Source organism: Schistocerca serialis, chromosome 4 (assembly GCF_023864345.2).
Source record: "Schistocerca serialis cubense isolate TAMUIC-IGC-003099 chromosome 4, iqSchSeri2.2, whole genome shotgun sequence".
In the NCBI taxonomy this organism is placed as follows: domain Eukaryota; kingdom Metazoa; phylum Arthropoda; class Insecta; order Orthoptera; family Acrididae; genus Schistocerca; species Schistocerca serialis.
In genome coordinates this window covers 903,431,189-903,446,291 of record NC_064641.1, presented here as the reverse complement: position 1 = coordinate 903,446,291, position 15,103 = coordinate 903,431,189, and positions in this window count along the sequence as shown.

The window sequence follows — 15,103 nt, the reverse complement described above, 5'->3', positions numbered from 1 at the left end:
GATTTGACCACTGGAATCGTCCATCACGACTCCCATCGAATACGTATGGGACATAATCGAGAGATCAGTTCGTGCACAAAATGCTGCACCGGTAACACTGTCGCAATTATGGCTCAGTATTTCTGCAGGGAACTTCGAGTGATTTATTGAGCCTATGCCGCCTCGAGTTGCTGCAGTACGCCTCCGACACGATATTTCGAGATATACATTACTTCTGTCACTTCAGTGTACGCTGTACTAGTTGTGGAAATATAAAAAAATTTGCTCAAATCCAGCAAGGAGAGCTGCAGCAACAGAATCTTCTTACTGATGATATGATGAGGGCTGTGTTATTTTTACACTTACTGCGTAAACTACAATGTATCCACTCGTTTGCGTTATTCAGTGGTTAAATTCAATAATTTGCGACACGTACTTCGCGAATTTTCATAGGTCATAGATAATATGGGAGGAAGGGATATCGAACAAGTGTGTTGCTAAGGCGTAGATGATCAAAGGAGGCTAAGAACAAACGCAATGACTTTTCTATTGCATTAATTATACAAGAATCTTGGAGTAAGAAGAGGTAGCACGTTGAAAGGCTGAAAGACAACGTATTCTGACGAATATTGCAAAGGTTGTCAACAGGACTGGCATTTAACACGAGAGAGAATGTGATATCTGAACTGGAAGCGGGTAAAAATCTTTGTCATCAGTTCAGGTCGCAGCAAAGATTCAACATTCGGACTGTGAACCAGAGTAATATATGGTTCTTATATCTCGATATTTCTATGTTCTGCGAAAGAAACTTACACCATCAACGTTTCCATACTCCTGAAGTGGAATGGTAAAATCTTTCGACACTGAAATCCACTACGACACTACGTCCCAAATTCCTACTTCTCGCGAATCCCTTAAATCCTCAAATCTGCTCTGTAAAGACAGCGACGTTAGCCCCTGGCGCAGCATCAATCATTCAAGATCCGTGCCTCCGAAGGCACTGCGTTAACCTCCATGAATAAGTCAGAACTCCCGTCCCCCCACGTTTAGTTTCAGTATTAACGAGACAGCTTGCAAAGTGGATTCAGGTGACTCTCACGTTAATGTATTGCCGGCTGATCACACGTTGACGTCTGTTTGACAAGTCTTTCCATTTCCGTATCAAAGTATAACTTCATTTCTTTTCCCTTTGGTGCCCGTGTGTCTGGACACACTTCTCGTAGTAGTTCATGCCAACTCCGTTTCCTGTTGTCATGTACAATGCCCATACCAATTTCCTATCTAATATAACGAGTTACAATTCTCTCTTTTTTTTGTGGTTCCCATGTAGCACTTGAAAATTTCGCAGATGTGAACCTACCTTCTGGTTTCGTATTTAAATTAGTTGACTTGCTTTATACATCATTTGATGTTTCAAGGTCCGTCAGTAGTAGTATTTGCTGACAAACATTACAAACATCGAGGTCCGCCTGTTATGTTAACAACTGTTGCTTCTAAATGACCAATAATATTTGTGCACCTTTGTACCAACATTAAAGCGTACTTTTATTCAGTTCTGTAGAAAGTAAATATAGTTTAGGTAACAATTATTCCAATGAAGCTAGGTCTGAACATACTTGTAGGTTTTGTCTGTTGTGGGTATTAACTTATTTTTCAATTTTGTTGGATTCTGTGAAACCAACTTTACGTCACTGCATACTGGTAATTTGCGATCAGCGACTGAATGAGGTCACTGTGCAACTGGTGGGTGAGTTAAAGAATCACTTTACCTACGAAATGTAATTCTATTGCGCGAAAATAATACGCCACTTAGTTTTGTGGTTACTCACAGTTAGCTACTAAGTGTGCGTTCCCATCTACATTCTCATCTGTTGTGGAAATGCTCATAGAACCTCAATAGAAGTTTTTGGGGCACTCCACCTGCAAGTTACAGATTTTTGCTTCACTAAACACTGCGTAAATGTTGCTGCTGCGTGTCCAGTCCCTGTAGAAGTCCAAACGTTTTCATATACGTTTCGCGCCAAAATTGAATTTTGTTTAAAATATCTATTTATAGATCACTGAAAATGTGCTATGGTAGTTGTAATTTTTTATAGCTATGTTCTGAATGTCTTGCTTTAACGTTCCTGCTTGTTTGCCTTACGTATATGACCAGAAAGAGCTGCATGTAAGTTGGCATATGTGTGATCTGTGGAATTTATCTGTTGGTCTTTCCCGTGTTCAAGTTTTTCTCTGTGCCGTTTTCTATGTTCTATAACCCGTTTAAGTCCCTGTGCCTTAAAAATGTTGCCTATTCGTTGAACCATTTTGTCACTGTAAGTGAGTATGTGCCAGTTTGTTTAGTGTGCTGATCGCGTGCGGATTCTTGCTCTGTTGTGTCCCGTATGTGGTCTTTGCCGGGGTGTTGAGTTCTTTTGTGTTGTACTAAGTTTTGTGTGCATGTGGCTTGTTCTCTGTCCGTTAACCTATTTTCTGGGTAAATTCCTCTGTGTTATGGATGTCATAAGCATTCAACACTGCTGTCTGTTTTGTTGTGTTTAACTTATCTGTATAATTTCGTAAACTTACGGGTGTTCTGTTTAACCTGTTGTTGTTGTTGTTGTTGTGGTCTTCAGTCCTGAGACTGGTTTGATGCAGCTCTCCATGCTACTCTATCCTGTGCAAGCTTTTTCATCTCCCAGTACCTACTGCAACCTACATCCTTCTGAATCTGCTTAGTGTATTCATCTCTTGGTCTCCCTCTACGATTTTTACCCTCCCTCTGTATCGTACGTCGACTGACCAAATGCTACTGGATTCAATATGCAGCGTTTTTGCGTATGCTAGTGACCATTACACCGTATGTTTCGTGCCGTATGTGTAGTGTGAACTACAATAATGCGAAGGAATGTCGACTGACCAAATGCTACTATTTAACCTATGGAGCATGAATCTGAAGCTTGTTTGTTCGTGTGCCGGTCGGTAGTTTGATTGTAAATGGTGCTGCTTGTGACTGTGGAATTCCGGAGTATTGTGAAATCATTAGTATTGTTCGACCTCTGTATCGTACGTCGACTGACCAAATGCTACTGGATTCAATATGCAGCGTTTTTGCGTATGCTAGTGACCATTACACCGTATGTTTCGTGCCGTATGTGTAGTGTGAACTACAATAATGCGAAGGAATGTTAGCACAGAAATTATCAAATTATTACAATGTTGAATATGTAGTATGGTAGCGCTAGATATAAAGAAATTAAGTAACATGGCCATTTCTCTCGCCGGATTTTAAAAACTGTACAACTTTGTTTTTCTTGAATGTTGTTCATGACGGCTTAATAGAAGAACGTATTGGTTTCTTACATAAATACACAATTTCTGGACTGACGTTTTGTGTTGGTTCCTCATTTACAGTCATTTACATTGCCGAGTTACCCTGTAAGCGTAGTAAAGGCGAATGGCGAAATTTATAACGATGATACAAGCCACAACAGGGAGAGAACACTGGCATAACCACCGTCGACGAAGAGCGGATTGTTATAGTCCGATGCATTGGAACGAGCATCCCGGAAATAGCAAAGCCGGTTGACTGATCACGTGCTGGAGTTGTGATCATCCATGGGAAGTAGTTGGAGGATAGTGAAACAAATCCTATGTACCAACGGAAAAGACGTCGTCAGGTCGGATGAATCACGTATCATGTTACTGCACCAGATCCATGGTCGTGTCTGGAAGTACCTTCATTCAGGAGAAGAGATAAGCGAGTTTCACTGGAAGTTTACTGCGACTTGACGTGTGTTCCATAAGATGGCTAACTTTGGAAAAGCAGTATTTGATTTCGTCCTTTTTACTTCGTCCTATGAGAATATACAGTCACAAACTCGGTAATATTTGAAAAATTTCGTATTACCGCCTTGATCCCCCATTAAAATACTTTATTTACAAAACCAGTTTAAATTGTCTGACCATCTACATCTACATCTACATGATGCAATTCACATTCAAGTGCTTGGCAGAAGGTTCGTCGAACCACAATCATATTATATCTCTACCATTCCACTCTCGAACAGCGCGCGGGTAAAACGAACACCTAAACCTGACTGTTCGAGCTCTGATTTCTCTTATTTTATTTTGATGATCATTCCTACCTATGTAGGTTGGGCTCAACAAAATATTTTCGCATTCGGAAGAGAAAGTTGGTGACTGACATTTCGTAAATAGATCTCGCCGCGACGAAAAACGTCTTTGCTTTAATGACTTCCATCCCAACTCGCGTATCATATCTGCCACACTCTATCCCCTATTACCTGATAATACAAAACGAGCTGCCCTTTTTTGCACCCTTTCGATGTCCTCCGTCAATCCCACCTGGTAAGGATCCCACACCGCGCAGCAATAATCTAACAGAGGACGAACGAGTGTAGTGTAAGCTGTCTCTTTAGTGGACTTGTTGCATCTTCTAAGTGTCCTTCCAATGAAACGCAACCTTTGGCTCGCCTTCCCCACAATATTATCTATGTGGTCTTTCCAACTGAAGTTGTTCGTAATTTTAACACCCAGGTACTTAGTTGAATTGACGGCCTTGAGAATTGTACTATTTATCGAGTAATCGAATTCCAACGGATTTCTTTTGGAACATGTGGATCACCTCACGCTTTTCGTTATTTAGCGTCAACTGACACCTGCCACACCATACAGCAATCTTTTATAAATCGCTTTGCAACTGATACTAGACGGTAAATTACAGCATCATCTGCGAACAACCTAAGAGAGCTGCTCGGATTGTCACCCAGGTCATTTATATAGATCAGGAACAGCAGAGGTCTCAGGACGCTTCCCTGGGGAACACCTGATATCACTTCAGTTTTACTCGATGATTTGCCGTTTATTACTACGAACTGCGACCTTCCTGACAGGAAATCACGAATCCAGTCACACAACTGAGACGATGCACCACAGGCCCGCAGCTTGATTAGAAGTCGCTTGTGAGGAATGGTGTCAAAAGCTTTCCGGAAATCCAGAAATACGGAATCAACCTGAGATCCCCTGTCGATAGCGGCCAATACTTCGTGCGAATAAAGAGCTAGCTGCGTTGCACAAGAACGATGTTTTCTGAAACCATGCTGATTACGTATCAATAGATCGTTCCCTTCGAGGTGATTCATAATGTCTGAATATAGTATATATTCCAAAACCCAACTGCAAGCCGACGTCAATGGTATAGGTCTGTAGTTCGATGGATCACTGCTACTACCCTTTCTAAACACTGGTGCGACCTGCGCAATTTTCCAATCTGCAGGTACAGATCTATCGGTGAGCGAGCGGTCGTATATGATTGCTAAGTAGGAAGCTATTCTATCAGCGTAATCTGAAAGGAACCTAATCGGTATACAATCTGCACCTGAAGACTTGCCCGTATCAAGCGATTTGAGTTGCTTCGCAGCCCCTAAGGTATCTACTTCTAAGAAACTCATGCTAGCAGCTGTTCGTGTTTCAAATTCTGGAATATTCCATTCGTCTTCCCTGGTGAAGGAATTTCGGAAAACTGAGTTCAATAACTCCGCTTTAGCGGCACAGTCGTCGGTAACAGTACCATCGGCACTGCGCAGCGAAGGTATTGACTGCGTCACTTTGCATACGACCAGAATTTCTTCGGATTTTCTACAAAATTTCGAAACAATGTTTCGTTGTGGAACCTATTAAAGGCATCTCGCTTTGAAGTCCGTGCCAAATTTTGCGCGTCTGTAAATTTTAGCCAATCTTCGGGATTTCGTGTTCTTTTGAACTTCGCATGCTTTTTCCGTTGCCTCTGCAACAGCGTTCGGACCTGTTCTCTGTACCATGGGGGATCAGTTCCATCTCTTAACAATTTATGATGTATGAATCTCTCAATTGCTGTTGCTACTATATCTTTGAATTTGAGCCACATTCGTCTATATTTGCATAGTCAGTTCGGAAGGGATGGAGATTGTCTCTTAGGAAGGCTTCTAGTGACACTTTATCCGCTTTTTTAAATGCAATTATTTTGCGTTTGTTTCTGGTGGATTTGGAAGGAACGGTATTGAGTCTAGCTCAAACGACCTTGTGATCACTAATCCCTGTATCAGTAATGATGCTTTCTATTAGCTCTGGATTGATTGTGGCTAAGAGGTCAAGTGTGTTTTCGCAACCATTTACAATTCGCGTGGGTTTGTGGACTAACTGCTCGAAATAATTTTCAGAGAAAGCATTTAGGACAATCTTGGAAGATGTTTTCTGCCTACCACCGGTTTTGAACAAGTATTTTTGCCAACATATCGAGGGAAGGTTGAAGTCCCCACCAACTATAACCGAATGAGTGGGGTATTTATTTGTTACGAGACTCAAATTTTCTCTGAACTGTTCAGCAGTTCATCGGAGTCTGGGGGTCGGTAGAAGGAGCCAATTATTAACTTAATTCGGCTTTTAAGTATAACCTTCACCCATACCAATTCGCACGGAGTATCTACTTCGACTTCACTACAAGATAAACCACTACTGACAGACACAAACACTCCACCACCAATTCTGCGTAATCTATCTTTCCTGAACACCGTCTGAGACTTCGTAATAATTTCTGCAGAACTTATTTCAGGCTTTAGTCAGCTTTCTGTACCTATAACGATTTCAGCTTCTGTGCTTTCTATTAGCCCTTGTAGCTCAGGGACTTTCCCAGCACAACTACAACAATTTACAACTACAATTCCGACTGTTCCTTGATCCAAGCACGCCCTGTATTTGCCATGCATCCTTTGAGATTGCAGCCCGCCCCGTACTTTCCCGAGGCCTTCTAACCTAAAAAAAAAACCCAGTCCACGCCACACAGCCTCCGCTACCCGTGTAGCCGCCAGCTGAGTGTAGTGAACTCCTGACGTATTCAGCGGAACCCGAAGCCCCACCACCCTATGGCGCAAGTCAAGGAATCTGCAGCCAACACGGTCGCAAAACCGTCTGAGCCTCTGATTCAGACCCTCCACCCGGCTGTGCACCGAAGGTCCGCAGTCGGTTCTGTCGACGATGCTGCAGATGGTGAGCTCTGCCGTCATCTCGTAAGCAAGACCGGCAGCCTTCACTAAATGAGATAGCCGCCGGAATCCAGAGAGAATTTCCTCAGATCCAAAGCGACACACGTCATTAGTGCCGACATGTACCACCACCTGCAGATGGCTGCACTCTGTGCTCTTCATGGCATCCGGAGGGACCCTTTCCACATCAGGAATGACACCACCCGGAATGCCCACGGAGTGCACACCGGATTTCTTCCCCACCTTAGCCGCCATATCCCTAAGGGGCCCCATTACGCGCCTAACATTGGAGCTCCCAACTACCAATAAGCCCACCCACTGCGATTGCCCGGACCTTGAAGGCTGAGAATCATCCTCTGAAACAGGGCAGGCAGCTACATCTGGCTCAGCCAGAGACAGTGCCTGAAACCTGTTTGTCAGACGCACCGGGGAGGCTTTCTGATCAGCCTCCCGGGACGCCTTTCGCTGCCTGCCACGTCTTGGAACGACCTCCCAATCAACCACAGGCGAGGGCTCAGCCCCACAGCGAGCAGCAACCGGGGCAACCACAGCGGCAGACTGATATGGGGACAGACGGGACGAGGTTGACATCCCCGTGATACCCAAGTCCGGCTCCCCACAGTGGTGCCCATTGGCAACAGCCTCAAGCTGCGCGACCGAAGTCAGCGCCGCTTGCAGCTGTTAGCGAAGGGATGCCAACTCAGCCCTCATCCGAACACAGCAATCGCAGTCCCTGTCCATTCTAATCGATGTTGGACAACAGTTACTGAAACACGAGTCCGTGGCTAGATAACGCAAGGGAAACACGAAACGAATGTATGAACTAACCTGTACAAATGCCTAACGACTGCGCTACAATCTGCCTGAATTTACGATTACAGTAACTATAACTCGAAATTACACCCCCTATACGAAACCCACACGCAATTTAAGTAAGAATCTACGAAGTAAACACTAAAGCGCGATGGTACAACTCTCAAATACTATAATACACCCGAAATTTGTGAATTAAACAATGCAAGTACCCAAAAACACGCGAAGAAATTAAGAATTAAACTGTGTAACAAATAAGTAAGCTAGGGGTATACGACTTGCTACTGGCAGCTGCTTATCTATCGGCGGCAGCGAGCACACTCGTCGGCGTCATGTTAGCCGAAATATAAAATTGTTATCGTCAGGTGATATAACGATTAATTATACACCATTACGGTGATATAAATTATGTCGTTAATCTATAAAAATTGTGCTAGGTAGTGTACTCACTTGTATTAATTCACATTCACATTCATTTCATAGTTTTAAGATGAACGAGTACACTACCACCAAAGTTTTTATAGCCTGACAACGTGATTTATATTACGATATAACAGTGGTAGTTTTACCACCAGACGATAACGCTTTTATATTTCGCTTAACAAGTTGCTGTGAGTTCTTTTATGAATTAGATCATTCTGATGATGATCAGATGACTGGAGCTGGTTTTGTAACCAGAATATCAGGGTGATATGACGTTTTCCAAATTTTCAGGGTGTTTTCCAAAGAGCGTGCAACAATTTAACAGGAGGTAGAGGATGCTCCACTGACCAATTTGATTGAGGGAACCTGGTGTCGGAGAAGCCAGCTTAAGGAGATCATAGGAATAAAATCACATTATTTACAGTTAACTGCAAATACCGTCATTAACACAATGAACGTTCCATTTGCATTGTATCTTACGAAGTGTACTGAAACTGTCGCCATCGACTTCAGTGAAAGCACGACATCAGTGAAAAAGATTCTGATGCACATAGACAAATATCCCTGGTGTGCTTCGAAACACATTTCAGGCAGCTACAATTCCGGCAACTAATTCCATCTCCGCATCCACTGGAGTCTCATACACAAGTGACTTTACAGATATCCCCACAGGAAATAATCAAGATCATTCATGGCAGGTGGCATCGCAGGCCAAGGGGTAGGACCTTTCTCTCCAATCCAGCGGCCAGGAAATACTGTACTGCTACTGCTCCATCGTATTGTACTGTACGTCTGTGGACAGCACTGAGTAATGAATGGGTCTCTCGTCGAGTCATAACAAATTCTGTCATGAAACAACGTAAATACGATACAACAAAGCCACCTTTATGGACAAGTAAAGGAAACAAAACCTGCATCATGACTTCCTAGTAATCAGGCTCGTCCTCTTTGTTTTCTTCCAGAAAATAAAGAATGTACATTAAATAATCAGTTCAGAACGTGTGAACGTGTACGAATGTTAGTTGCAAATAAGCTGGAAAGCAGTAATGCTAGACAAAGCGGCAGACAAGTTTACTTCCGTATGTCCTTAAGCTGGCTTCTCCGACCCCAGGTCCCTACCTCAAATTGTTCAGCGAAGCATTCTCTGCGTCCTGTTGCACTTTTACACGCAATTAAGGAACGCCTTGTATAAAGCCCTTGGGCACAAACTTCTGAAAATGTGTTGGAACGATTTGTTACACTTAACTGTCAGTTGTAGACATAACGGTGGTAAAAGCATTAAAGAGATCCTAAGGCGAAAGTCTAGGATGGAGTCCTAGGGTAAAAGTCAGAAGCTGTTACAGTTCACCACAGTTATGTAAATGAAGACGTGACATTTTGAAGCTGGAATGAGTATGCTCGCATACTGCTATATTCAGTTATCATTTTACAAGCCTTCACGTTTCTAAACTTTTCTGGGCGTTTATTGTTACTTTAATAAAACTATGTTCCGCAGTATTTGCCGTTATAATTCATATAAGAGCCCCTTTCTAAGGAGTGAGTTTTTGCCACTTCGTGAACATGCCAGGTAATAATGACTAACAGGCATAGATATTAACAGCGAAAGTTGCTGAGATAACGTGATAATGAATGTTTTAGATGGTGTAGTGATGTAAGTAGTTTAACATACTGACTAGCAAATATATAAAGTACTAGATTTGTGTGACATCATTGTAAGAATGTGCCGTGTTTCTTTTACTACCAAACCAATTGCATTTATTTGTGAATTTTACATGCATTATTTCTGGAGCATGTGCAGAAATACTGCATTTAAGTGCTCAGGTATGGAGGTTGCGTAGCGTACCGTAAGTATAACTGGAATATATATTTTGAATGGATACTGCACTGCGAGTGAATCAATAGATATAGTATAATTAATCGAAAAAGACGGCAGAAGTCTTTATGATTTAACTCTTTATGAACTACACGCTCTTCTGTCTGAATTGACACAACATCAGACTTTCATCTTAGGATTTCATCTAAGTCTTTCATCTTAGGATCCCCTGTACGTTTTACCTCCGATACGTCTTTGACTGCACGCTTCAAGTAGTTTCTCCCTTACAAAAACGTTCCTTACGTCCTGGTTTTGTATCAGCAGAATCTAGTCCATTTATCGCTAGAGGGGAGACCTCCTCACTACAGAGTCAGCATCGAATGAAACATCCTTTTCTCAACATATCCTACTTCCCCCTCATCACATCGTACTTCCGAAGAACTCGACACGACCACACAACTCGTAAACAATCGACAAATGTGCTGGATGAGAAAACGTCATTCTGACGTCACTTCCCAGTGAGCTTCGATGGACACTAATCAGGGAATCATCAGCAGAAAACTACAGACACCAGGCGAAGCGGTTGCGTCTTCAATGACGTTCCTCCGGGGGACAATGCGAAGGTAAATACAAGTCTATGCTTACATACGCAATAACGTAAAGATATCATGACTTCAGAACGAAAACTAATCTTGCATTTTCATTAATATTTACGTTATCAGTATACCGGGAAACATGAAAAATTACTGTTATCATGCCAGTTACAGAAAAAAAGTAAAATTCTTTTGGCTAGCGTAACTCTTCCTTGGGGACCCGCAGATATGACATCTGCTGTACGCGATGACTTCCCGTCAGTTACAACGAACTCCGAGCATTGCGACAGGAAATCACAAATACAGTCTCAGTGCTGACACTATAATATACAGTAACGCTATAAATGTAGAACCTGCTCTGAGAAACAGTACCAAAATCCTTACATAAATATATAAATATGGAATCAGCTTGAGAGCCCTTGTCGACAGCACTTCTTACGTCGTGTGAATTAAGAGCGAGTTGCGTTTCGCAAGAACCATACCTTATGATTCGCAGTAACTCTGTGACAATAGACCGTTATCTGTCAGGTGCTTCACAGTTTTCGAACACTGGAGGGGGTAGTACTGTACTCGGTATAACTTTCAGACTTTCGCCTTGTAAGTTTCATATACTTTTAATCCATTTTTAACATACGACGTTCACATCTTACACGCTGCTGTCTACTTCCGAAACTACAAAAATTACACTGGAAAATTAAGAATTTCTGAAATATGGAAACATGAGCCAGTGTACAATACGGTCATGTGCGTAAGAACAAATATTCAACTGAAACATGAAATCCCTAAAGTCGAGAAAATCTTGTCAATACTCTGTTTAATACTCTATCTGTTACATTACTACTCTACTTCATAGAATAACATTAATGGTAATTAAATTAACCAGAAGTATTACCAAAAACGCAGAACAAGTTAAATATACTTTGGAATAGAAGCTATTGGGAACAAGAAATAATTTCCATTTTCAAGACAGATGCAATAGTTACGGCATTAAGGACACTTAGACATTTACAAATATTGCATGTTTCATGGTAAAAGATCCTTCTCTGTTCAAAGGGACAAGATGGCGCATGACCGAAGGAGTACGGCTTAACTGTGTATATACTACTGACCATTAAAATAAGTTCACCACGAAGATGACGTGCTACAGACGCGAAATTTAACCGACAGGAAGAAGATGTTGGGATATGCTAATGATTCGCTTTTCAGATTATTTACACAAGGTTGGCGCCGCTGGCGACACCTACAACGTGCTGACATGAGGAAAGTTTCCAACCGATCTCTCACACACAAACAGCAGTTGACCGGCGTTGCCTGGTGAAACGTTGTGATGCCTCCTGTGAGGAGGAGAAATGCATACCATCACGTTTCAGACTTTGATAAAGATCCGATTGAAGCCTATCACCATGGCGGTTTATCGTATCGCGACATTGCTGCTCGCGTTGGTCGAGATCCAATGACTGTTAGCAGAATATGGAATCGGTGGGTTCAGAAGGGTAATACGAAACGCCGTGCTGGATACCTACGGCCTCGTATCACTAGCAGTCGCGATGACAGGCATCTCATCCACATGGCTGTAACGGATGGTGCAGCCACGTCTCTATCCCTGAGTCAACAGATGGGGACGTTTGCAAGACAACAACCATCTGCACGAACAGTTGGACGACGTTTCCAGCAACATGGACTATCAGCTTGAAGACCGTGGTTGCGGTTACTCTTGACGCTGCATCACAGACAGGAGCGCCTGCGATGGTGTACTCAACGACGAACCTGTGTGCACGAATGGGAAAACGTCATTTTTTTGGATGAATCCAGGTGCTGTTTACAGCATCATGATGGTCGCATCCGTGTTTTGCGACATACCGGTGAACGCACATTGGAAGCGTGTATTCGTTATCGACATACTGGCGTATCACCCAGCGCGATGGTATGGGGTGCCATTGGTTACGGGTCTCGGTCACCTCTTGTTCACATTGACGGCACTTTGAACAGTGCACGTTACATTTCAGATGTGTAACGACCTGTGACTCTACCCTTCATTCGATCCCTGCGAAACCCTACATTTCAGCGGGATAATGTACGACCGAATGTTGCAGGTCCATTTTCTGGATACAGAAAGTGTTCGAGTGGTGCCCTGGCCAGTACATCCTCCAGATCTGTCACCAATTGAAAACGTCTGGTCAATGGTGGCCGAGCAACTGGCTCGTCAGAATACGCCAGTCACTACTCTTGATGAACTGTGGTATCGTGTTGAAGCTGCATGGGCAGCTGTACCTGTACACCCATCCAAGCTCTGACTCAATGCCCAAGCGTATCAAGGCCGTTATTACGGCCAGAGGTGTTTGTTCTGGGTACTGATCTCTCAGGATCTACGCACCCAAATTGCGTGAAAATGCCGGCCTGTGTGGTCAAGCGGTTCTAGGCGCTTCAGTCAGCAGCCGCGCGACCGTTACGGTCGCAGGTTCGAATCCTGCCTTGGGCATGGATATGTGTGATGTCCTTAGGTTAGTTAGGTTTAAATAGTTCCAAGTTCTAGGGGACTGATGACCTCAGAAGTTAAGTCCCATAGTGCTCAGAGCCATTTCTTTCGTGCAAAACATAGTGAGGTCCTGGATCAGGTGATTCACGCTTAGGCCAGTGTTTCTTTTTGTAATGAAGTCTTTTGGCGCGGATATCCGAGAGACACAGGAAGCAGCAGAATTTTCTGTACCCATGTTGCAGCCCAAGTAATATGCCTCTGACGTTCAGATACTGGAAATCGGGCATTTAAACTTGTCATAGCACAATCGCAATAACAATTGTATAATGTTATCATACGTTTCTTTCATGTAAGGTGCGTACCCGTTCGATGTCGATGGTAACACTAGGAAATAAGTCTTCAGCCTTGCTTTGGAGGAGTCGACGAACAGCCTTCAGTGATCACTTTTATAGTCAGAGCCGACAGCTGCCAATGGTCCCTGTACATCACCTTAAAATACCAAGTTCTTTTCCCTCTCAAAAATTAAAAAAAAATGGTTAGAGTGACATCTGGTGATTACGGAACGCAGTCACCTTTAACCGTCTTATCAAGACAATTCCACATTTGTAGTCTTGACGCCTTAAGTTCAGCTTTACCTTCAGGCAATTCCAGATGTCTCACTAGGTCATTAAGTTTACAGTTAGTTACATACGGAATCAGGATCTTTCTAAGAGCAGGGTTGCTAAGGTGATGGTGCAGCATTAGCTTCACTAGTGCTCTCTGCACTATCACAATCAGGCGGGACAGGAAAAGGCAATCCTGTTCGATGAACCACTTGTCGCATGGCTGACGGGGTGTCTGTGTATGTCAAAGAAAACTTTTACTTCTTGCAAATAACAATCATTCACATGCTTTTATGGTTCTCGCCAGATCATGGGTATGGCAAAGCCCATGGAAGAACCTTCACGAAACATCCACTGATGAAGGCTTGAAGCACAAGATATGCAACATACATGAGGAGCCCAGGTCTTTTACTGGTCTCCAATATCACAGCCAAAGTACTGTCTGTATGCCTTCCTAATATAAGGCGTTATTGTCCTCCTTTGCGATTTGAATATACCCCTTCCGCAACGTAGCAAACATCGTCAGCACCGTTTACAAATTTTGGAGGCGTATTGAGTCATCGTACACATTATTTCATCACTAGTGTACTGTTCTCGTACGACTGTCCCAAGAATTTCAGTTCAAATGGTTCAAATGGTTCAAATGGCTCTGAGCACTATGGGACTTAACATCCGTGGTCATCAGTCCCCTAGAACTTAGAACTACTTAAACCTAACTAACCTAAGGACATCACACACATCCATGCTCGATGCTGGATTCGAACCTGCGACCGTAGCAGTCGCGCGGTTCCGGACTGAAGCGCCTAGAACCGCTCGGCCACATCGGCCGGCAAGAATTTCAGTCTGATTTTTTTTATGTGAGAAGATATCGGTGATCAGTTACGAAGCGAACCATTCGTCCTGTGGATTTCGCTGCTTCATCTTCTGCCGTCGCTCGTCTATTAGAAGCAGTGGAAAGACACCCGCCTGGCGAAGCTCTCGCCTCTAGTGCTACGCCACCACCACCCGCTGCTGTGATGTGTGTTGATACGGTGGCAGACGGCGCTCCGTACGTTAGCCGGTATTAAAGGGCGAAGTAATACCTCGGGTTTCTAGCGCGCCGTGTGTCGCACCGCTGTTGACATTAGGTAACATCAAAGTGAGCTCGGTGCACTGATTTTCGTAAAGTTCCCTCATTTCCGTGATTACAGACTGTGGCGTCCTGGGCGATAAATTTCCTGTGTACTGCTTGCGTCACAATGTGTAGAAGTAAGACAGGAGTTAAGCGAAAACTGCACTCGCCTGAAGTACTTGCTGTTGTAAGAATATAAAAAAAGTGACTTCGCTTCAAATGAAGTACGGAACGCCTGTAAAAATATAAAATAGGAAAAAATTTCACGAGA